Here is a 27,395-nt window from a genome sequence, read left to right as displayed (position 1 = left end):
AAACAGTTGAAATGCTTGCTAAGGTTTCCATCAGATTCTCTTTCGTATCACTGAACTGTTTCTCCGTTCATTCATTGAGAGTTTTCATGCTCATGGCCACCTTTCCTGGTTGCAGGCCAGTTACAAGAGGAATGAAGGATGGCTATTCAACAACGGTGAAACACTGCATGTCATTCACAACAAAGTCATTGATCAAACTATCCACCTTGGACTGTGTGACCTGACCAGAACGAATGACTGCTGCAATAGTTAAGTGATTTCTTGTCCAACTTGTCAGCACCTGAATCAACTGCTTTCCTTTTCAGACTATTTAGCTTTCCAATTGTGATAGGATGTGATGTCGGAAGCTGCTTTTTTAAATTTGACGTACTGTTTACTGCAGTTCTGTATGGCTTCTTTGTCAGCAGACATAGCTTACATCAGTGTTTTTTCCATCATTCATAATTAGGTCAAGGAATTCCGTGTACACGAATTGTTCAAATGAACTTTGACTTTCCATTTCTGATTGAAAGTTCTAAGCAGAGAAATAAATGGATGAGCCTGGAATATATATATATATATATATATATATATATATATATATATATATATATATATATATATATATATATATATTGCAAATGGAAACTATGTTTAATGTTTCTTAAATTAAGCCTCTGTCAAAATGTGGCTCTGACTGACTGAAGCTTAAAATAAAGGGACTGCCAGAAATACAAAAAAAAAAAAAAAGAGTTAAAGTTAACTGTTTAGAACTTTTGTTTTTGAAAACTTGAACCTGCAGTGAATTAATTTTCTAAGTTTGTTTTTAATAGATGAATAAAACACTTTTATCTCTGAAACACCTAAATAGTCTATGGAACAGCATAAACAACTGAAATGCTGCAAGAGTAAGCTTTTATTTTGGCAAAGAAAAAAAAAAGTGAAGTCCTGTCCTATGTGGAACAACCTTAAATGAACCCCCTAGTCTGCTTTCACACATTGAACAACTTTGGCTCTGCTACACAGCTTTTATTTGATCCTTTGATCCATATAAGGCATTTACTGCCAATTGGAATCAAGGTCCACCCAGAGCAGACCCTCCTGCAGCAACCCCCTACCCCCCCCAAAGCAGCCCCATACCCAGCAATTCCAGTGTTCCATTACTTGGCTATTTCTCCCCAGTTGCCATAAACACTGTTCAAACCTGTCAGTGTACATATTGCTTTCTTACTTCTGCAATGATTACAGATGTTGAGATAAAAGAGCACAAACACTGATAACCATCTGCTAAACAAACAATGCAGTCTTACAGTGAAAATAGACTTAGCATGACTGCATAAATATCTCTGCCCTTGAAACTCACATTCATTGAAATGGCACTAAAACTCACATTCAAAGAAAATGCATCTAGCCAGTGGAGGACACCGACACAACAGGCCACTCTAATACAATATGCAGAGGATTCTGCTCACATTTGCACATCTGAAACATGGTACACCTCCAAAAAAATACCCAGGAAAAATTAACAGCCACTGAAACATGGCTTTGTAACTCATAACTCAAGTTCAGCCCAAAAATGACCAAACTGCTACTTTTTTCCCCAAATCTGTCTGTCATAAAAAAAACAAAATTTAAGTCCTCTCTTTCGATAATATAACTATTGAAGTCATTTGTCATAGCAAATTATTAGGAGTGACAGCGGATGATAATATTACATTCAACCTGTATATACAAAATTGCATAAGGAAAACTCATCAAAAACTAGGAATGTTTTACAGGGCCAAAAACTTTCTCACTGATTCAACTAAAACTACACTTGCCACTACGTATCCCTTCCCCACACTTCTTTATGGTGCTCTCTTCTTCACTAACCTGCAGGCTTCACAAAATTTAAAACTTGAACAATGCAATAATAACATTGCTAAATTTGCAGCAAATACCCCTTTGAGAACCCACCACTGTACAGCACTGAAAAGCCTAAATTGGTTAGAACTGCATCATCAATTAACATATACACAGCTTCTTACCACCTATAAAATTATCCAGCATCCATCTGTCTGTCCAGGGCTAAAACACTTTCTACGCAACTATATTCCCAGTCGGTGATTGAGATTCAGTGACCAAAAACTCTTGTCTTTTTCCAAACCTTACTTGTTCATCCTCATCTCCTTGTCTTTTGATCATCAGCTGGTATTTTCCATTCAACTCTTGTGGAACTTGACTACCATCCTCTTCACTATGACTTTTGAGTCAGCTATGTTCAGTATTAGTTTGAAGAGAGATTTTCAGCTTCCAAGAGTCCAAAGACATCTGGCTGCTTGCATAAAGCTCAAGCCAATGCTGCATATTTTCCCAGAACAACAGTAATCTCCCACTCCCACTGAGTTTAATTATAACATGCTCTTGTTACAGTTCATACAGCTGGCCAAAACTGACTTTTTGTTTTAACTTTGAAAAGTTGCTAAAATACAGAATTAGCTGAGCAATGCTGATAATGCAATTAAAAGCTCAGACAGATAACAGTGGATGCTTAAAACCAAAATCAATTTATAACTGTAACTTCAGAGCCAGAAAAGAAATATTTAAAATGCAGAAAAATGCAAACCCACTCAGAAATTATTTAAATTATCATGCAGGTTTCTCCCTTGCCAAAAATTATTCTCTTACAATGTTCTGCTCCTTTATTAGTTTGGTGCATGCATGTTTCACTGTCTGCAATCCATGTGGCAAAAGCTTTTATCAGTAATTGTTACTATGATATTTTTCAAATTTTGTTTGTGTCTTTCGGCTTTTCCCAGTTAGGGGTTGCCACAGCGGAATACCGGTCCGCTAATGATTGGTAGTGGATTTTTACGTACCGGGTTACCAGCCCTGACGCACAACCTTCAATGAGGGCACGCCCCATTCATGTATGCCTCCACACAGAAAACGCTCTATCTGAGAATCGAACGGGACAACATCTTACTGTGAGGTGACAATGCTACCGCAGCACCACCACCACAGTACTATGATATTTTGCAAATCATCTTGCATATACTCGTGTGTAAGAATTAAAAAAAATGAACATACACTCATTCAACTAAATCAGACTACTACTATTGTGTGTGTGGGAAGCAGTAACAGAGAATAGTTTCTAATTAAAAAATGCATCTCAAGCTTTTTAAAGTTTTTGGTGAGTGAAGGCTGTATATCAGTTGAAGAAATGCACTGGAAACATGGAGATGTGTTAATACTCCAAAACAGAAATGATAAGTTCTGGCAGGCCCCATTTTAATTTCAGGGTGAGCTAGGGACACCGTTTTATAATTATTGTCAGATATACTAAGCCATAAAGCTGGCATGGATAAACCAATGTTCTTAAGGGAAAAGAAAGGAGGATTCAGTTTAAGATTTACAAGGATAATCTAGAACTTTTCTGAGGCTTCTATCATGTTCGACTTCACCATTGCCTCCTACAAGAATATCATCTACTATAACAACACATGGATAACCAGAAAAAAATTTGCTCCATCACATATTTGAAGACTTCACTGGCAGAATTTATCCCAAATGGCATTCTCAAAAATCTGTACCTTCCAAATGGTGGTTAGCAAGGAAGATTTTGATTTGGCATGAGAGCAGCAACTTCTTCAACTGTATGCATTGGATGATGAGGTCATTTCAGAGCTTTGTTCAAATCTCTTGGATCAATTCATATTTAAATGTCATCTGAGATTTTCTTATGATCTACTACCTTAGAGGATACCCATTCAATTGGTTCTTCTACTGGAAAAATTACTCTTAAATGTGCCATTCTGTCTAGCTCTGTTTTTACTTTGCCCTACTGGAACCTTCCGTGCTGGTCTGACAACTGGGTTTACCAAGTGGTCTAACTTCATAGAGTATACACTTGGGAGCTTGCCAAGCCCATCTTTGAAAATATCAGCATATTCAGAAAAAAAACTATGATTGAGGCCTAACAATAACTGCACATGCCTTTTGACTATGTAAAACTGCAAGTCATGGCTGTTCCCAGCAGAATAGCATGAAAGCACTACTAAGCCTTCAGTTTGAATCTCTTTACCACCATAAGCAACAAGCTTTGCACACTTTGCCAAATAGTTTTTCACCTGCTTTTACCTTAGCAAACATTTCTGTTGACATAACATTCTACTTTGAACCAGTATCAACTTCGAGCTCTGCAGGTCTCCCATTTTATACAATACAAAATACTTCACTGTTTGCCAACAAATCTACTGCATTAAACTTTTCCTCAAGCACAGAGACACCATCAACATAAAAAGTAAGGTCGCAGCTTTCTATTTGATCAATTTGCTTCTTGGAATGCTCTCTCTTAATAAAAGAATGTGGCTGTTTAGATTTATGAACTTTTCTGAAATTATTCCACTTTTTACATCTGTGGCATTACTGACCAAAAGCTAAGCACTTTTCTCATTTAGATTTGTGACTGCCTCCACAATTGCAACAGTTGACTATTGGGCCTACCATGGGTTTTGCTTAAACCACCCCTCAGTTTTGTTGCGTGTGCCTTGAGTTTTACTAAAGCTGCCTTGGGTTTCATTGTGGGAGCCTCATCCTTTGACCTATACCTCTTAACCTTGTGCTGCATGCTATCAACATTCTTGCTGGAAGAAGCTGCAAGCATGTTCTTCTCATTCGTAGGCATATTTGTGTACTTTTCTATAAGCTATATACCTGACAAATGTCTGTGGTTTTGCTTAGTTAAATCACTGTCTCAAAGCAAAATCTTTCTCACTGCATCATTATTAACACCACACACAAGCTTGTCTTTTATCAACTCGTCATTCAAATTACCAAATCTGCACGTCTTTGCCTTATTTCTCAAGTCAGTTATATATGCTGCAAAAGTTTCACCAGGCTTTTGATCTCTTGTATAAAATATGTGCCTTTCCACTGTAATAGTCATTTGAAGGTTGCACATTTCTCTAAATTTATGTTTTAAGCACTCAAAGTCTTCCCACATTTCAGCCTGTACCACAATATGGCAGTCTTCTCCCTCCTCTGCATAAACTTTAAAAGTACAACACATACACTATGATCTACACTCCCTGTGTTCCAGTGGGTATCCTCAGGGTGTTCCAGTTTCCTCCCACATTCCCAAGACATGCTGCAGGTGGATTAGACATTCTAAAGTGACCTTAGATGTGAGAGTGTGCATGTGTGAGCCTTCTGAAGAAGGTTGGATGCTGGGCTGGCAACTCGACAATGTAAAACTCCACTGCCACTTGCTCTGCAGACTGATGATCCACTGTGGTGATCTCTAACAGGCTCAGCCGAAAGGAGGAGAAGATTAGACTTTATAGCTACAGAGTCACAGAAAATAATTAAACCAAGCCAGCCAACAGCACAAGTCCTATAAACACCTATCACATTTTGTCTATTTTCAGCAACTAAAAATCGAAACCCAAATAAATTTTAAATAGAACATAACAAAAAATTTTCAAGACAAAAATTGGTTGATCATAGATTCACTTGAAGAGTCCTGCTTGGTGCAGTGGGTTGTGGTATCAGGTGCTTAACTGATGAGTGATGAGTTTGATTCTGACTGTTGGTATGAAGAACCAATGCCATTTTTAATAATCTGCAAGGTAAGGATATGACCTCTAGCAGGCTAAAATTGTCCCATTGTTAGGCAATGTTTTAGTGGGTGAGACTCCCACAGTACCAGGGCAGGGCTGGAGTCTGGTCATCATTAGCTTTCACCTCCTTGCAGTGCTAAAAAAATGAAGTAAATTTTGCTCCATACTAATTCTAATGATCTAGTATGAATGCTACGTGCTATGAGTTGTGCCAATATTATGTTGTATTTTTTTTATCCAACTTGCCACTTCAAAGTGTCTATTACCTCCTAACATCTGATTACTATCCATACTATATAGGGACCCCAGAAGTTTTCCATCACCCTTTAGGAGGCTATATTACCCATGCTGAAAACTACTGGTTTAAGAAAAAGTAACTTAAAAGTAACTCACATTTAAGTTATTAATTACTAAAAAAAAGTAATATATTACAATTACTAGTTACTATTTTGAATAAGTAACTAGTTATATTACTAGTTACTAGAAATTGTAATATATTACAGTAATATATTACATATTGTAATATATTACTCCCATCATTGTTATTAAGTGATGAACTGCCAACATTTCAAGCCCCCATAAACCCTAAGAACACTGCTGCCTATGCAAAGCTGTTCAGAGAAACCATAAACAAGTACAGAACTAACTCAAACAAGCCATGCTAATGGAATTACAAACTCAATAGGGTGTATAACAGAAGGAAGAAAATCATGTCAAAAATTAGGATGTGCAGTACCCGCAGGATAGAAGCACTCTCATCAAACTAAACAAACAACCCTGAGGACAAATAAAGTCTACCAAAGTCAAATCTAAGGTAAATATGGCCTCCCAGGCCAATAGTAAGAACAAGGCATTCTTTAGTTGTGTCCACAACCTTAAATGCTATTCAGAATTGTGTATTGAGCACATTGTAAATGAAACCACCTACACTGAGCCTGAAGATACAGCAAACCTACTGGCTGACAAATTCAGATTCGTTAATCCTCTCTCACCCTCAATCTTCCTTTAGGAAATTCCATGAAATATATCCCCCTCCCTCCTCCACTAGGGAACTGGTCTTTAATGCTCTCTAAGGCCAAGAACACTGCATCAGTGGGCACAGGCAATATCCCAGGATGCCTCTTAAAATAGCATGAAACATGATCTATCACACCATCTGGAATTGCTATGCTACTGTAGCCTGAAAACAGGCTTTGTGTCTCACAATGGAAAACAGCAACAGTCATCCCTCTGCACAAAATTGGGCCATTTACAAACCCTGGAAACTACAATCCCATAAGTCTCACTAGTCTCATATGAAAAGCCATGGAAAGAATTATTATGGAAATGATCAATAATGATATAGTAAATCTCCAGACACTGGACCCGACCCAGTTTGGTTTCGTCAAGGGCAGGGCATGCCTAGTCAGCCTGGTGGACTTCTTTGAGAAGATCATCAAAGCAATGGATTAGCGCAATATGTTTCACACTGTCTATCGCGACCTGGCCAAGGCATTTGACACAATACCCCACTCAAGCATTGTTGACAAAAGCAAGAGATTAGGTACGAATCCCTATGTCACCCAGTGGATAGCCAACTGTCTCACAGACAGGACCCAGTGAGGTAGAACAGGGGAATCCACTTCTACAAAGAGGCCAGACACAAGTGGAGTCCTTCAGGGCTCAGTCTTAGGACCGCTTCTTTTTGGCATTTACAAGGCTAATGTCAATGAACTCTGGCTGACTAAATTTGGAGATGACTGCAAATTAGGAGCTGTCATTGAATCCAACACAAACACAAATGTTCTCCAGGAAGGGCCGACACAGACATGCAACTGGTGTCACAGCCATGGACTAAAACTAAATGCCAAGGAATGCATAGTAGTATCCTTTGGGAAATCATCTACTCCTGGTAACAATTATATTGACACCACACCTCTTAGAGTTGAACCAGTAGTCAGGGACTTAGGGACACACATAGACATTAATCTAGCCTTTCACCATCATGCATCTACAGTACTAAGGAAATCATTCTATAGTATGTTGCACAACGTATAAACAAATGTACAGCATCTAAGTTATTTCAATGTATTTGGCATTCAGCAGACCTGTTATTGAGTACAATGCCCCCTTTGGTGTATAATTAACCAGGCAAATCCAACAACTGGAACATCCACAGAGATTTCACACTAAAGAATGCAGGCTGTCAGTTACATGCCCTATGCCCTACCTTTGTAGTATGTCTCCTACAGGCTGTTGAGGGGAGAGCTATGCCTGACATACAGGGCATTGTCAGACCCCACACTGATGGACCTCCTGCATATCTGCAAAAGAAACAGCAGCAGAATTATCCATTCTAAAGACTTAAACATTGTCTGTGATAAAATAGGACCTGGTGGAGTGACAGCTACATATCCCAGAGACTACCCCATCACTGAAACAGGTTCCCCATTCATGTCAAGCAGTGTTCCTCCCTAAACCAATTCAAGTGTAACTTGGACAATTAGATGGGGAACAGAAAATGTTTCCCTGGTTTGGCACTTATGTCCCTAATGGACACAGGCAGCCTGTAAATCATTCATCTCCCAGGCCCCTGCTTGTAAATGTTTCATCTCCCAAGACCGTGTTTACACTTATCAAGGGTACCAGATCTTCTCAGTGATTTGGGATGCATAGCTAGGCTTCAAAATGCCCTTGTGGTTGTTAGCCTAGTAAACACCCACAGACCTATGAAGAAGAATATGTTGTTAAGACTATTAATTTATCAATAGGACCATAAAGAAAAAAAAACACATGAACTATTACTTACATTTTTTTGTATTTTACTATGCAAGTAAATTTTATGACTTGCCATATGTAAGCTTACCTGGAAGCTGCTCCTGGCACATATTTGTTCTCCCAGACACACCCGCACCAACATAAATCACATGTTGGTGTGCAGTTTCCACTGAGCTCCATGGATCTCTGATAGTGGACAGAAACTCTTCATTTGGTTTCAGTGGAAGCTCGGTAACAGCCCACCCAACAGGTAGCCAACTGTTCATAGGCAACTGCAACTGTTCTTCTCCGGGCTGATGAAATCATTTCATTGGCCCTATGATGCACCTGATCATAACTCCTGGTGTGACCCTTCGCAGCATTCACATCACTGACTATCTGATTCCAAATCTGCACTTTTTGAGCCCTTTCCCCACATTCCTCCTCAAGCAGAAAGGAGCCATGGTGCCTGAACACCTGCAGTATGACATCATTTTCAGAATCATTGGGGAGTTCACATGGATTTGTACTCTTGGGTGCCATAATCCTATGTGACATAAAACTGAGAAGGATAAAACATGTAAATATCACATAAGTAAATTTCTGTTCATATACACATACATATATTTTCAACATTAAGTACTGGAGACGTACATTTCATTTATTAAAATTTAAGTTATGTGGTTGTACCATTTCGCACTCACACACAAACCAATGTTTGGTCCAAATCAAGGAATACCACTTTAGAAATGTATTGTTTCCCCTTGAAATAACAGGATGACTGCACATTTTTATTAGCAAACCTCTTGAAACACAACTTTTGTTGTGGCAACACACAAATGGTACTTGGCTTCCCCACCACCAAAACAACAAGCAAATGAAAGTTTGTACAAACCAAGGAATACCACATCATTATTATATATGCTTTAAATGCAATTCTCACAATATGTACACATTTACAACAGAAAAGTACATTTTATATGATTGCTAGTCACCTCTCACTGTGCCCAGCACTCCCCTGAAGGAGTGTATGGGCCATCTTAGAAGCACAACACCCCATCTCATTGACAATATAGTACATTTACATTTCCCTGAAATAACATAGGGGATTGTAATATAAATAATTTTAACAATAACCCTTGTGATAAAAGTTAATAAGCTGTCTATCTGAGAAAATAAACCCCTGCCAAAAATGCCTATGCCAGCAGTGAATCATAAGAAGTGCTTACAGACAAAAGTTACATTTTCTAATGTATATGTATATATATATATATATATATATATATATATATATATACATTTTCTTTATAACATGTTAACAAATCTAGAATGAACTTGAAAAATACAATCATAACTTAGCAAGATCAGAAGCAATTTTCTGAGTTCTCCAGATACATAAGTCTTCTCATCGTCAAGTACCTTAGCTACATGTGTGATGCCCCAGCACTGGCCCAGTAATCAAGGACCCTCAATCCTCACCACTGGCAACTGTGAGGGATGTATGCAATGGGAGGATGACAAGTACACACACAGTAAATTATAATTTCCCTTAAGAGCACACAGAGATCACAGTCAGTCTGGGGCTGGTTTCTCCCTCTTTCTCCAGATCCCCTATAAGACTCCCCACTGGCACAGTTATAGGGTTAAGATATCAGCTGAGGGGTCAAGCCAAGACCTCCAGCACCATCTCTATCCAACCAGAGCCTCATGTCCCTGCCCAAGTAGCTGACACATGCACACACTTTGAGATTTGATTTATATAGAAGCACACAGGGATTCCATACACAAGATCGAAGGTTCACTACTTCAAAATAGTGTATGGAATGTACACTGCAGCAAAAGTGCACTTAATCAAAAGTGCACTTATGTGAAGTTCAGTACAATGAATGGGCGTTGTACTGAACTTCTGTGCAGTCATCACAGACCTTAGGGTTAGGGCATGGGTCATGGTAAGGGGATAGCCCTACAGGCTATCCACTTACCATGACCCGTGCCCTAACCTTAAGGTCCGTGATGAATGCAGTGCAGTGAAGGACATAGCAATGTACTCCACTATGGTGTGATAGTCACAAACCTTAGGGTCAGGGCATGGGTTAGGGTAAGGGGATAGCTTTACTAACTATCCCTTTACCCTAACCCATGCCCTAACCCTAAGGTCCATGAGTATCGCACCATAGTGGAGGACATAGCTTGTTTTTTGATGTCCTCCACTGTGCTGCAGTACTTTTGGTGAAGTGCACTTTTGCGGAAGTTCACTTTCGTTAAAGTGAACTTTCGTGTAAGTGAGGCTTCCTATTACAAGTTCAAAGTTGTGAACTTTCATTCGTGTAATAGGAATCTGCACACAGACACTCCTGGGGAAGGCTAACACAGATTTGCTAGCTATGCCCCCTTTTTCCCAGACGATAAAGTAGTTATCACTGCCACCAATCCCTCTATATAAGCTACTTAAGGTCCTTACAAAGGATGACCAATCCTACTGTGTAATGTTACTATTATCCAAATGGAAAGTGTGACCAAGAGCAAGGCTATTTAGGAGTGTCCCGCACAGTGTCACCAAATACATATGCAAGTATTCTAAGAGCTTAAAAATGTCTCACAAATATCAAACACAAAGATAGGTTTAAATATATTTAATAATAAATAATAGACAAACAAGACAATGCTCAAACAACACAGTAAATACACAGTTCAGAATAACAGGAAATAGTTTAAAACAACATTGCATGACAGTCTCAAATAAATACAGAAAACCTCTAAACTAATCTTTACTATATTCCTATCTATATCTAAAAGAAATTACTGTAATCTAGTTACTTACTATTAGCAAGGCAAGTGCAGATGTTGATGATTATGAGCGGATGTTGTCAGATCCAAAGACAAATGGAAAACACCCTAAATAACTTACTTACTGAGCAAGGCAAATACAGATGCTCTGAATGGATGTTTCTAGGTCCAAGTCAAGATACAAAATGCAAAGTCTCTCTCTGAAATTGTTCTTAAGTTACTATCAAACATTACTACTGGGTCAAATTGGATGACATCACTCTTTGTCACCTGCCTTCATTTCCCAGGTTAACAGATACTAACAGAATTTTAACATCTCTGTGTGAGAAGTACATCTCTCAGAAGTTTGCAGAACTTGGAAGTCGTAAAACAATAAAACACTTTTACATTTGAAACCTAGTAATTATTTTTTTTGAAGACAATACAAAAACTTCTAGCTCTAGACATTGTGTCTGCTGCTGAGCTGAAACTGAGAGATAACACAGTTGTAAAACACTTTAATTTCAACTTTTTTCTAGAAGTTTTGCAAGTTACCTCTGTACGTTCCAGCTTCTACTATTAAAAACTACATTTGCACAGGTATATAGTTTATATACATTTCTGTTCTTTTCCAGTAGGGTACACTGCGGACACATCCTTGAAGCTCAGTATATAACATACAGTTCTGTATAAATTATAACAATATTTACAGATGACATAGTACAGTTTTGTACAAATCATATCAATATTCACAAATGACAGAATTATTTACAAAATTTCAGATAGCTGAGCTGGCAATGTCTCAACAGGGTTGCCTTTCTATAGTGTAGATTCAGGCTTCTGAGTATGGTGAAGATGCAAATGAGGTGTGAACTCATTAGAATTGCTGAATCCCAAACCTTTGACTTTGTGTAGGAGGTGTAATGGATTGCAACTGTGGATGGTTAGTGGGAGGGAGAAGAAAGACACAACAGCAATTCATATTACCTCACCTGCATTGGGTGTGTCACCCAGGGTTCACTTACAAAGTGTAGAAGTAACTGTAGTAAGCTTTTAAATGGAAGTGAACAGCAAGCATTTCTCATTTTGATCACACATAGCCAAACTCTCCTGCTTTTGCTGGAAACTGTTTTTTATTGTCAAGTAATTTTATCATACATTTAAAGGACAATGACACAAAATGCCCTATAGACTGCATGCCTGAAAGTACAGCACAGATAAGAGAAGAATGAACACAATACATAGAGAAGACAGAGCTGCATTGGTGCAAACAATACTCATAAATAGTTGTGTGATCAATCATTGCACTAAATATGTAAGCACACATGTACAAACAAATGAGAGAGTACAAGCAGCGAAAATGGGATTTGCTTGTATGCACATTGATCTGCTTTACTGCTACAAAGTTGTTTCTGTGGCAAAGAGAGATAAGACACTCCTAGTATGCTTGGTAGGTTCATTAGTATGATAGCTCCAATCCAGAGTTGTGTAAAATTTTGTAAGATATGTTAATGTGTTTTGGAATGCTGTTTATGTTTCATTTTTTAAATATCAATATTTACACTACATGCAGACTAGCACATATATAGTGAAATGGATAAATACTTTGAAGTTGCCACTATAACAAGGACAGCATAAATTAGAGATGTGAATCAAGTGTGTGTGTGTCTGTGTGTGTGTGTGTGGGGGGGCATACCTGGTAAACATGATGAAGCACACAGTACGTAGGATATGTAGATCATGGTGCTTCAAGTCCCATATTTATCTTTTAATGATGAAAACTAAATTTTTACAAGAATAATACAAGTTGAGCTTTGTCTGTCTCATCTCCTTGTTGCCCATCTCTGTGCAAACACAGTGAAATGCCACAGACAATAAGCAGACTTTGTCAGTTTCAGAAAAAAAACATTGTTACATCTTTTTGTTTCCATTGCCTTAACACAGTAAGCAGTACTGCGTGGTGGTCAACATGCTTCCACAGCACTTCCAGACAATAAGCAGACATTATCAGTTTCAAAACACATATTTTGCTTTCCATCATGCAAACATCCTAAGTGGCATTGTGCATAGGCCTGCCAACCATCTGAAATTCTTCTGGGCTGTCCAGAATTAAAAGACACTCTCCAGAATACAAAGACTGCTTTTCCAGATAGAGTATTGCCTGGAAAAAATAAAACCAATTATGTCGCGAGAGCCTCTGAGCAGCCAAGTACTCTGGATTGTGCAGAAACTACGCATTTAACATCGAATTAGGCCACTATTGAAAAGTGTGCTTGAAATTCCAAAATGGAGCATTAACAGAGTCAGAACGGCTGTCCTGAAAGCTCGTACCAGCAAGGACATCAAGAGGCATATGCACTGTATTGATTTCAGTACAACATCTTTGGAAGAGGGGATAGCAGTAAAACCCTGAGTGTGTGAGAGTGTATACACATAGGAGAGTGAGATAGACATCGACAGGGTTATTTTACACTCACTAAGCAGCTATTTAGCAAGTGTTAAAAAAATAAATAAAACAGAAAAAATGTGCATGAGTGTATGTCTATGTTTTTGTATGCACATGATTGAATGTGTGTATGAAAGAAGAAGAGACTGCGTGTGTGAGAGGTCGAGAGAGAGAGTGAGAGTAATCAAACGATCATGGTGAGTGAATGCATGTATGAAAGCAGAAGAGACTGTGTGTTTGTGTGCGTGTGTGTGTGTGTGTGTGTGTGTGTGTGTGTGTGTGTGTGTGTGTGTGTGTGTGTGTGTGTGTGTGTATGTGTGTGTGTGTTACACAGAGTGAAAACTCTCAACTGTCCCTGATTTTGACTCAAGTTTTTGATCTGTCCCTCTTAATCACTCCCAAACTAGTGACTTTTGCAGGCAAGGTGGTGAATTACACTTAATGAATAATGACAATAATTAAGAGTTATAGACCTAAAAATACGTATCGGAATACTGTATTAAACTGTTATATTTTGGATGTAAAATGCTTCCTCCAACACCATTTACATATACTATAGCAAGTTTGAAACATTAGGCGGTGGAACTATTTTACATCAAAAATAAATAAAAAAATATAGTAATAAAAAAATAAATATGTAAAACATAACAATTTTACACACTGCCCATTCATTAAGAGAAATAATGTCCCCAGGGTGTGTGCTATTATGTAAATAATGCCATTCCAGGGGTGTAGAGGCCCGACAATTGCTTCCTTTGCATAAAATACAGTAATAGCCAATTAGTCTTTCTGGTGGCTTTTATTTTTCCAAACAAGTTCTAAGCTGTCTAAGGACAACCTGCTGATGCAGCAGGTTTTCTCATTCTTATTTTTTTTTCTTGTACAATAGGTCAAAAGACTGGAACCTGAACAGTCAGTTTATAGATATGGCACTCATCACCTTAGCCATAAATAAGAGGTCCCTTTTTTATTGCCATTGTTATGAAAAACTGCACATCTGTTTACACATCAGTGCTGTTGTTTAGAAATCCTTCTGCTTAAGTTGGCATTCCACCAGATCAATTTCTAAGAAAAATGTTCACTAATAGATTATTTCCAAAAAAAGGGTAAGTCCTAATAGATCGAATTCCAAGATAGTTTTAGTTTGCCAGCTACCTATTGTTTCCCTGGGTCTATATTATATCATCGCATGCTTACAAAAGTGAATGATAATTAATCGACCCCATGCAAGCAAAAGCTTACAATGTCAAAAACTCAGAACAGCGATCCCCCCCCCAAAAAAAAACAAAAACAAAAAAAAAACTTTAAACCTTTACATAAAGTGGGAAGCTTTGCCGCCACATCCCCCTACTTAAATATAGCAACTGCGAGATCACACTACAGTGCCGAAAATGACAAAGTAACAGAATCAGCCAAGCAAATTCTTTGCCAGGGAAAGAATTCGCTTAAAAGCCACTTCGCTATTTTGCCTTTTCATTTTTTTACATTCGATCAACATGCATTCGACAAAATGCATCTGTGATCACGTAATAGGAACCTGTTTCCCTGATCTTTAGCATACAATACAGGTTTTATGGAAAACTCTTTCAGATCGCTGTTAGTATATATGCTTCTTCAGTGTAATGTGCACTTACACAATCAGTGAGAATGACTACTTGAAAATCAGGTTGGATGTGCTATGCTCCTCAGTTGAGAAAGTCCATACATTAGGAATGGTAGCCTGAATGCTACTTGTTCTTAACAAGAAGAAATACACTGGGACAACCATTTTAAAGAGAGTTAGTACAAGGACAACACTGGGTTGGTATTATTTACACATGATGTTGGGCATTATTGCTTGTGTAAATTACAGTTGAGTGTGTTGAGGTGTCTGACAGATGACTGTATGTAGTGGCAGAAAATTGTGGGTTCTAACAGCACTAAGATGAACAAATAAAGGACATGATTGTGATTCAGCTGGATGATGAAGTGTATTATTAACTTTGGCACTTTGTGGCCAAATGGTCTGAATCAAGAGGTCAATATTTGTGTCCTGTAAATTTATGAATGTGTTGTTCTATATGTTGTATATGGTATAATGTATTTTAATATATTATACAGGACACAATTTGGTAGGATAGAAGTGTGGGTTAGGGTAAAATGTGTTTACGTGCATTTCAATACAATATTTCATTACAATATTGTATTGTATTGTATTGTGAAGAAAAATGGAATGGGTAGATCATATTTATTTGTAATGAATGTGGTAATTGTTTTGCTATAATATTTAAAGCAAATGGGGAATCATGAAATAGTAATGTTGTGGGAACATGTTTAAGTGTTTAATTGAATGTCTTTGAAGTAGATTTTTTTAATTAATCATTCATTGAGCATTCAATTTAATGTTATTGGATAATTAATTAGGATGGTTTAAAAGTATAGTTGTATGTAATTCATTCTCTTGAAGGCCATGGGGCACCAGGAAGCTTCATTAAATATTACTGCCTTCTTTCTGAGTGGTTTTATTTTATTTTATTTTATTTTGTCCCAATGCTTTGCACTCTTTGTTTTTTTTTTTTTGGTTCATTTTTTCTTGTGTATTTGTTTGATTTGAGCCTGAGCTGAAATAGCTGATTCAATGGTCAGTACATTGAGAAGCCCTGAAGTTAATTCCAGTTAATTTGTGGAATTTTGGAAGGAGAGAGACCTGAGACTTATTAATGGAGACTTTTGGTTGTTGGGGGAAATTGACAAAGTGGATAGTGATTTTTTTGCTCCTGGAGAGACTTCTGGTGAAGGAGGTAAATTTATTTTATGATACCAGACTATTGGAAAAGTATTTAAGTCTGGATATTACTCCAGGGGACTTGAGGGTGGATCACTTATACTCGTTTGACTTTTCAGAGGATGAGCTGGATTTATTTGAGGAGTGGAAGAAGGTATCCTTAGCCTGCATGCTTGGGTGGTTAAGGATTTTAGTGAAGAGGAATACCAGACTTCATGACAAGATCCAGAGGGAGATGCTCGCTCTACAGGAGTGACTCAAGGGTTCTGTTTGTAAGACAGTGTTTAATAAAAGAATTGGGAATATCAAAAACTGAGTTGCTGACATGGAAAAAGTGGTCATTAAGAGGAAAAAGGGTAAGTTGGAGAGAGAGAGACATGAGAGTCTACAAAAACAATTTGATTTTTTCTTGGCAACGGAAACCCAAAAGGAGTAGATCCAATAGCTATCGTGGTAGGAGGGGCATTTCAGCTCTGCAAATGTCTTGTGATTCCTCCATTTCATCCACAGCATCAGGAAGCAAGAAAAGTGTTTCTTTTGAGGATTTCAGTTCAGAAGATGACAGTCTATAGGGTCAGAGTGTGAACAAGCAGCAGCCTAGGGGCAAGAGCCATAGATGGCAGACCAATAACAGTAATGGTGTAGGTGCCCAGAGGAAGAAAAGGAACTAAATGTGATCATGCTAATTGTAGCACAGAGGTCCTTTCATCATCATGCAGGTATTTTGTACATGAGGGCAATTTGGTAATTTTAAACAATGTTGCTGAACTTAATATCATGAATTTATCTGATTTGTCAATTACTAAAGATGCAATTTCTTTGTTGTTGAAGAGTACAAAATTTGTCCAAACTTATTATCCGAGCCTGGCTGACCTCCAGTTTGAGGTAGGCCGTTTTTGCAGGAAACTGCACTTAAAAGTGTTTTTCAACCAACGTTCATGTAGTGAAGGTATTGGTAGTGCTGTAATGCAAACTTTAAATGAAAGCAATGCTGATTCATTATTTGATATGTCTTTGCATGAAAATCTGTTGGTGAATATTTTTGAGATGAGTGATTTGATTGATGAGGGCAATAATATGTCTGTTTCTGATTCTGGTTGCAATTTTGGTGCTGGCTATGGGAAATGATGTGTTCTTATGATTCCCCATGTTTCTAATTTTAATTCCCTCAAGAACTCACTCTCCATTTATCAGTTTGAGTCTGTAGTGTGCAAACAGCTAGAATTGGAATATTACAAGTTCAGAAAGGAACATAGGAAATTCAATTTAATTAAAAACGAATGGATGGCGTTACAAGATTTACAGGCCTGCAATAGTAGGTATGTATACACCCAAGCAGACAAGGGTGGGAATTGGGTTGTAATGTCGAGAGAGAAGTATAATAACATGGTTGAGATTTTTTTGGAAGATACTGCAACATATAATAAGGTGAATACCAGCACAGTTGCTGTTTTCAACATGGAGTTGTTGGAACTTCTGGAAAGAGGGGAGAGATTGGGTTCCTTCTCTAGTCAGGATGTGAAGAAGCTATATGTAAAAAATCCTAGGGATGCAATATTTTTTACTATTCCCAAATTCCACAAGTGCCTAAACACCCCCCCCCTCCAGAAGACCTATAGTTTCAGGTAAAGGGTTGTACCTACAAAATGTGGGTATTTTTTTAGATTATCATCTCAAAGGTTTTTTGTCCAGGATTTGTTCCCACTATAAAAATGGCAAGGAACTGTGTGATCTGGTGGGAGGTATGGAATGGGATGAAAACTTTATTTGGGCCAGTGTGGATGTCAGATCCCTGTATACCAGCATTAAAAATGTTTGGGGTCTGGAAGCTGTGAATAGGATGATGGGGGGGGCACAGTCCTCGTATTTGTTATGGTTGTTGGAATTCTCTCTTACTCATAACTGTTTTAAGTTTAATAAACAATTTTATGTGCAGAAAGAGGGTACAGCAATGGGTGCATCATACGCTCTGGTGTATGCCATCATTTTCATGAACCATTTTGAAAATCACCATATTTATAATACAAAGTATTTTGCATAACGTGGTCATCTATAAAGAGATACATAGATGATTTGATTTTTATTTGCGAGGGTGAGATTGGTGATTTCAGGGGATTAAAGGAGGAATTAAATAAGAATATGTTTGGTCTGCAGTTTACTTACAAAGCCGATAGAAGTGTTATGCAGTTCCTAGATTTGGAATTTTATGTTTCTGAAGGAAATTTTGTTCAATACAAATTATTTGTTAAAGAAACTGCAGCAGACAACTTTTTAGTGGTAGATAGTATGCACCATCCACATTTATTGGCTTCCCTTCCATATGGAGAAAACAAGTGGGTCTATGATAATACCTTTGATAAATCCAACATTCGTCATAAATTTCTTAAAGTACGGGAGAAGCTTTTGGATAGGGGTTATAAAGCTGACACTTTGAACAAAGTTGAACATAGGTTCAGTGGAAGTGAGACAAGAGCACATTGTGTGCAGGGTGATAGCAGGGAAAGGCTGGTTTCTGGACTGAAAGGAACAGCTGACATGGCAGAGGATAATAGGTTATTTTTGTAACTAAATTCTACCTGTTGTCAGATACACTTAGGAATATTGTGGTGAGATTCTGGCCTTTGGTCCATGGGGATCCAGCTCTTTATAATATATTTACTGATAAGATAACCTTTTGTTATAGTAGATTTTTGAATTTGAAGGAGCTTTTATACATGGAAAAATTGAAAGGTGGGGATATTTTTGGTTGTTATCCATCTGGTAAATGTAAGATATGGCATAAGGCCAGAAATCTACAGAGGGCCATCATTAACAACCAAAGGTATAAGGCTATAGGTAATTTTAGTTGTAGGTCATGTGAGGTGGTTTATATTCTCAGATGCAGATGTACACCTATTTGATGGTACATAGGCCAAACTAAGAGGATGGCCAAGGTAAGTATAATAGAACATCTTGGGGACATTCGGAATGGTAAATTGGGGAACCCAGTGGCAAGTCATTTTCATGACTATCATGGGGGGGTCTGATAGTAGTTAATTTTTCAGTGTGTTGGCCAGACCGAATTGTACTGGGGGAATAGATTTTTTGTATAAACTATCAGAGCTGGAATCTAAATTTATTATTAACTTTGGCACTTTGTGGCCAAAGGGTCTGAATCAAGAGGTCAATATTTGTGTCCTGTAAATTTATGAATGTGTTGATCTACATGTTGTATATGGTATAATATATTTTAATATATTATGCAGGACACAATTTGGTAGGATAGAAGTGTGGGTTAGGGTAAAATGTGTTTACGAGCATTTCATTATAATATGGGTAAAATGTGTTACTTGCATTTTATTACAATATTTCATTACAATATTATATTGTATTGTATTATGAAGAAAAATGGAATGGATAGATCATATTTATTTGTAATGAATGTGGTAATTGTTTTGCTATAATATTTAAAGCAAATGGAGAATCATGAAATAGTAATGTCGTGGGAACATGTTTAAGTGTTTAATTGTCTGAATGTCTTTGAAGTGGATTTGTTAATTAATCATTCATTAAGCATTCAATTTAATGTTATTGGATAATTAATTAGCATGGTTTAAAAGTATAGTTGTATGTTTCTATAATTAATTCCCTTGAAGGCCATGGGCCGAGGTACCATTAAGCTTCATTAAATATTATTGCCTTCTTTCTGCATGGTTTTATTTTATTTTGTCCAAGTGCTTTGTGCTCATTGATATTTTTTTTGTTCGTTTTTTTTTTTTTGTGTGTGTATTTGGATGATGAAGTGCTTCAGAAATTAGAGCTTGAAGCTACCTAACTTTAGAAAAGGCAATACAGATTGTCATGGAAGTTATGTATTTTGCATGTCAGGTAGCAAAATGACATGCATTTTGCTTTCACTTACTTTCACTTACATGTCCAGAATTTTTTAAATAAATGTTGGCAACCCTATTTGTGCAGTTGTCAGCATGCTTCCACAACACCTGCAGACATGTGTGGTCTTTCATTTTGCTAACATGCTAAGTAGCATTGTGTAGCAATCAGCACTCATGCACATTAATGTGTGTAAAGATTATTCACTTCCCTAGCTCTACATGTGGCATGAGATATAGGTCAACGGCCACCATACAGGAGGCTTTAATCCTGGTCCACTGTAATTTAAGTAAAACTTAACAATATAAATATGCATAAAAATAACTATGTCTAGCAGATTGGTTAAACATACACATGATATCATGTATATTATATGATTAACTGTGGGTATCAGTACAATTATGGTGATACAATTAAAATTAATTTTTTGAACTTTCATGTCACACACATACATAGTTAACTACTCAACTCTTTAATATAATGAGCATGTCTGACAAAAAAGTCCTCAGTGGCAATGAGCACTCTGGGCAGTAATGAATGTAAAAAAATACACCTGTTTCCCAGCATTCCCTGTGACAACTGGTGTAGGTTCATGGCCACAATACAGGTGAGCTAGGGCTCTAAGCTGATACACTCCAATTTTTTTATTAATACTGTTCCACTCACTTTTTGTAGATAAAAAATATACAGATAATTATACATAATAAATATGTAAACAAAAGCAAAAACAGTAGTAGGAGACACCAACACGATCAAAAATCTTCACAGTAAATAAAGTCCAGCCATTAAGCACAATAAAAGTCCAAATAACACTTTAATAAAAATGCATCAGATACATTCAGAAAAATATTTCAGACTTAAATACAAAACATTTTGGCCGGATCGTTAGCCAATAAATTCATAATTGAATTAATGAAATGTATGGTAATCATTCTATCTTTCAATTAATGATTTTTACTTAAACTATCAGCCCTTCATCTTAAAGATGACAAAATGAAAAATACTCCATATACCACGAGATCACATACCGCATTTTAAAAACCATGTATAACATTCCCGCAGCAATATTGATGCAATCGGATGCCTACAAGCTTCAACAACGGAAGCTAGTATGTTAGCGGGTGTAAATCAAAAAGAGAAGTCACACAACTATCAAAAAATACACATTGGAAAATATATCTGGTAGGCACACGCATAAGCAAAGTCTCATACAATCCCCTATTGAAATAACTCAGACATATATTTAAAAATCAAACTTAAAACGAGGACAACCAAACAATCATTGCCCAAATACACGGCTCAGTGAAAATGTATGAGGGTTTTGTCAACTCTTAATCAATGATAGCAGTAAAATAATAAATATGTATAGCAGTGGATATCATATGAATTATATGTGTGACTGAGGTTATACTGAAATGTATGTTTCTGTACTTAAAAGTGTATTTTCTGCCCTGGGATAGACTTCATACCTCAGTGATAGTCATATACACATGAATGTATAAAACAGGACCTTGTCAGGTCACACACATACATGGTTAACCACTCACTCTTTAATGCATCTATATATAATTATTGAACATGTCTGCCAAGCACTTCTTATGTGGCAAGGAGGTAAAAACACCTATGTGAAAAAATATGTGCTGCCTATTTTACATAGGTTTGAATCCCACATTGTACAAATTACTTTTATCAGTGTGTAAAGCTGCACACAAAAAAGGTATCAGATCTTAAAATTTATACACCCCAATGCATGTTTAAAAAGTTAATTTGTCTAATAGATACAGCAGCGTCCAACTCATATACTAATACCAAGTGTCACATTATCCTTCCTAAATCATAAACTGCCTTCATCTCTGTCTGGCAATGTTGCTCTCTGCTTAACATCACACAAACATGGTTAGCATTGCTGTGAGGTTTTAAATACTAGCCATAAAACATGATGTCACAGATTGGCTGGAAAACACTTTAACTGTTGCTGTTTGACCTGTGAGGACATGGCAAGAGCTACAAAGGAAGGTGCACAATTTAGGGTTAAAAGATGGGTGTAGAGGAGTCCAGAGTATTCATGGACTCCTTGTAAAGCACCACAGCTGTAGGCTTTTGCAGGGAGCTATATTGGGTCTCAATATAAATCAGTGGCTTGGAATAGTCTTGCCAAATCTGAGTCCAGTGTGACTGGCATTCCAGTCATTGGAAAGCAACACAGGCACCATTATAATGACCTGAAAAGAAGCAAACAGGCACAACTCAACCAGTGGCTGGATTAGTTTAGGAGTGCTGACATCCCACAGTTATGTAAGTATGCAGATAAAGATACTTGAAAGTATATGCAATGCTGGAGATAGCCAAGACTGGTAAGCATAATGCTATTCTCCTTTTCTCTCCTCTTTATTTTACAGCTGTTCATGAGATTTCAGTGAACAGGGAAGCCCATGCTGAATGTTCAGAAAGACTAAAATAAGCAAGGGGTATGTATGCATCACAAAATAATTATTTTATCAAAAGTATTGCTCTTGTACATATTAGTAGCAAACATCCATTGATGATGTCATCTGCTATAAAGTGTCCAGCAGCAGTGTAGCAGTCAGACTCAGACTTGTGCTATAGCACTTGCATTAAGTGATACATTCTCCAGTTTGTGTAACTAGTTAGGTAGGAGTTCTAATCTAACTCCATTTAACTGGTATGTGCCAGTTTTCAGTTAGTTTACATTCTTGAAACCATTTTAGATCAGCATGTGAGACACTCCTTCTCCCCTCTTCTTCTTACCAGGCACTGTTGATGCCCTCATCTATAAAGTCTTGTCTAACACTGCAAGAGTAAGACTTATGTTATGGTGCTTGTGTTAAATGCTGTGTTCTCCACATAGTTAGTTAGGGGTTCTAGTGTCACTGGAGTCAATTGGTGTTTGTGTTTGTGCTCAGTTAATTCACAGTCTACAGACCGTTTTAGAACAGCATGTGAGACACACCTATGCCCCTGTTGTTCTCTCCACGCACTGCTGATGGGCTCATCTATAAAGTGTGTGAAACTGTGAAAGTCAGACTTGTGCTGTAACACTTATCTTAAGTACTGTGTTCCCTACATAGTTATGCAGAGGTTCTAGTCTCACTGTTGTGTGTGTTTGTGTGTGTGTGTGTTGTTCATTTAGCAATCAATATGGTGACAATTTTAGAACAGCATATGAGTCCACAGCTATGCCAGACACTCCTAGGATCTTCTTTTTGTATCATAAACCAATGATGTCATCCTGTCTAAACTGCACTTTGACAGTAATCAAGTTGAACTTGTGCTGTGGTAGTAATGTTAAGCACTGTGTTCTACAGCTTATGTAGCTAGATATTTTTGGTTCCAATCTGGCAGCAGGTAACTTGAGTATGTATACATCAAAAATATCTTTGAGACAATTTTACACAGAGATGTGACTCCATATCCATGTCAGACACTTCTCCCAACATGCTCATTTCAACATGTAATGATGCTATCATACTCCATAAAGTGCAATGTGACAGTGTTTAAGTCAGACATATGTAATGATACTAGTGTTACATTGGATGGAATTCAGCTTCTATGCCTACACAGGTGTAATGTTCAAATCAGGCCCAGTCAGGTCTATATTAAATAAACGAGAGCATGTAACAGCGAATACATCTTACCTGACACGTAAACAGTGACCTGATTGAATGCAGATTTACGTTTCTATTGAAAGTAAAGTGTTCAAACTGTCATATTTGGCCCAAAGAGAATGATATGAATGTGTGACATAATAATGTGTAAAATGTCTATCTGTAATTTATATGACAACGTGCGTTCAGTGTAAAGTAACATCATTTTATTATATTTTGTTTTTAATTAATATCCTACAAAGTATACATTTAATAATTGAATAAATACCTTCCAAAAGTAAAAATAAACGTTCTATTATTATTATAAAATGCACACAGGAACTACTTTAAAAGAATGCTAGACATAAGAAAGGTGTGCGTATGGCATGTTTACCTGGGCAACAATGACTGCAAAATCGCCGATAGCTCCTTGTGTTATAAGTAACTCTTATAGTACAGTGAAATCACAGAAAAATAAATATATGCTAATTGCAGATGGCTATTTGTACAATTTGGAAAAGGTTATCAAGAGTAAAAAGTACTTGTGTTGTAGGCTAAAGTATAGTCAAAAATGTAAAGGGAGGACAATAAGTACAGTACAGGGAGAGGAAGAAATTCTCCTGAAATCCGCTAGTCATGATCATGCTTCTGACACGAGAAAAGTTGAGAAATACAAAGCTTGTCAGAAATTGAAGGAATCTGCTATTTGTAGGAAGACCCCTGCACTAGTTGTTGATGATGTGGTAGCTAGCACATCTGTTGTAAGCATTCTTAGTTTAATTACTAGGAGATATGTGTTACAGCAGGTTAATAGAATGAGACAAAATATTTACTAACACACAGTACACCATCTACTTCCCTTATTACAGTCACTTTATATGACTATAAGCTGAAGCAATCTACATTTATTCAGAAATGCAAAGTAGATATTCACACAAACTTACAAGTGTTGGTATTTTCTACTAAAGAGAATTTGATAGACCTATGTAAATCAGGTATCTGGTTCATGGATAGTGTGTTCTTGATGAAAGGGAAGTTCTGACAACAATTGTATAGCATTCGTGCATTGATTTCTCATAACAGGAATCAAAAAAGTGTGCCTCTTGTGTACTGTTTGATGAAGAAAATGTAATTTAAATCATAGAATTACATGTGGGAGTCTGTGTTTAACTCATGTAGATCAAACTTAACAGCTATAGTCCAGTACTTACTTTGTGATTTTGAGCTGGCTGCTATAAAAAGTATCAAAGCCAACTTTTCTGATGTATCTTACAAGGCTTGTCTTTTCAATTTCACCCAAAATGTGTGGCAAAAAGTTAAAAGTTTTGGGTTATCTCAGCTGCACGGTACTTCTGTAGAATTTGAACACTGTGAAACAGTTAATAGCATTATCTTTTATGAAGGAAACTGAACTTGTCACTGCTTTTCCAGAGTTATGCAAAACTTTTCCTACTGAAGGAAAAGACTTGTTGAATTATTTTTCAGATGTACACATCTTTGGACGTGCCCGTAAACAATTGAGTTGTACTTCAGCCAGTCCTCATTTTCCACCAATATATCCTGTCTCATTCTGGAATATTTCTTCATTGAATGACAAGGCACTACCACATACTCAAAACAATATGGAAGGCTGACATAGGTGACTCGGATGTTTACTTGGAAAAAGAAAATCTGACATTCCAGCTGTCATTTCCATCCTGGCTAGGGAAAAAAACAGGGTTGATGAGTTGCGGTTGCAACTTATGTCAGCATGTCTACCATCACCAAAAAAAAAGAAAATCTCTTGAATGGCAGCAATGTTTACAAAGTGTACTACAGAGAAAGAAAGAATGTACCACACAGGAGTTCTTAAGAACATTTGCAATGTTATTGAAAGTTTAATATACTAATAACTGCCAGTAATGCTGTAGTCATCAAAAGCACTATTTATTAATTTGTTTACATGTAGAACAGGAAAGTATTTGTATTTGAGTTATTTCATACTGTTGGTAATTGATAACGGGTTATTATTTCACACACATTTGAAGTAATATGATTAGATAGATTAACTTTGTGTCGGGATTAGTGGAAGGGGAATATTGCTATTAAAACATGTCGGGAATGTAGGTTTATGTTAGCGAGTTAACACTATTAATTTACTTATGCACACCAGGATCGCGCTGTTGGCCAACTATGACACTTTGATGTTTTGCATCTTGAAGTATGCATCTTTCGCTATAATAACAGTTCACTGTTTATGTGCAGGTAAGATATATTTGCTTTTACAAGCTTTTGTTTATTTAATATAGACACGACCTAGTCTACTGCTGTGTGTGTGTGTGGTTGGTGGTACATTATGGTCACTGTGTGAACTTTTGAATTGCTTTTCTTTTCAATACCACTTAGGAGAATCTTTAACATAGCTCCATGCATCCAACATCCCCCTTTCCCTTGTACCACATGACATCCTTCCTGCAAAGGATGGAGGATGTCCTCATGTCAAACATGCATGCACACATCATGAAGCAGAGTCCTTCCTTGAGAGTCTGTAAACCAGCTGCAGAGCACTGGATGTGTGATTGCTAATTATGTCATGGGTGGTGCACATGTCACATATGGATAGATACAGTATGTAATGCAATCAAATACACACATACGCACAATAGCCTTACTATCGTTAATCATACAGATATATGTAATTTGGTTTAAATGGTACAATAATAGCTAGGATATTATGTGATTTGGCCATAAGCTTAGTAATGTCCTATGACTCTATGAACATTTTACATGGCAATGTTGCTGTCATTGACATGTGCTATGTTGAGGTGTGGATGTATGGTAGGCATACAAGAGGGTATTGCAATCTGTGATGGCAGGTAATGTGCCACTGACATTCAGTTACATGTTCTTTCCATAACAGCTGTAGAAATATGCCTCCTGAGAACTGCTGACATGGAATGATACTATGCATATTGTTGGCTTAGTAAGGCATGTATTTTTGTAGTGGAGCAGATCAACATTCTATGCAGTTCTCATTCAACCATCGCAGTTAAACTTGTAGTATGGCACAGGCGTACATGTATCTATCTACCATCATTAAATGTTCTGTGACAGACATCATTATAAATTAATACTGATTTCATAGGTACATAAGTCTTGTTTCATCTGTATGTTGTATAAACAAGAATCTCACATGTTTTGATTCAGTTGCAACCTTGTGGAATTTATTGTGTATAAAATTGTGTAACTATTCTCAAATATTATTGAGGTGGACACCAGCACTATTACACGACTATCAGTATTTTTGTCAGTAACTGTTCCACATGTGCCACAACCAACTAATTTGTAATGTGTCTTACATGGGATCAGGCTGCTCAAACACAGCTTTCCAATGAAAAACATATAGGCATGTGTTGTACAATTGATGCAATTTTGTGACATTGGCAGAGTTGTATGATTGTGTGAACAGTAACAGTGTGTGACATGTAATGCATAACCAAGGTTGTATTTGAAGGTGTTGCCACAAATCATTTATTTAAATATACAACTAAGAGCAGAGCTGTTTGTGAATGCCACTAGTCATACTCAATTGGAGAAAATATGCAGTGTGTTAGCAGACGGTTTGTCTCACACTTCAAGCCCCTGTCCTT

The sequence above is a fragment of the Protopterus annectens genome, chromosome 1.part1, assembly GCF_019279795.1.
Source record: "Protopterus annectens isolate FY-2018-M chromosome 1.part1, PAN1.0, whole genome shotgun sequence".
In the NCBI taxonomy this organism is placed as follows: Eukaryota; Metazoa; Chordata; order Ceratodontiformes; family Protopteridae; genus Protopterus; species Protopterus annectens.
This window is presented reverse-complemented; position numbering follows the sequence as displayed.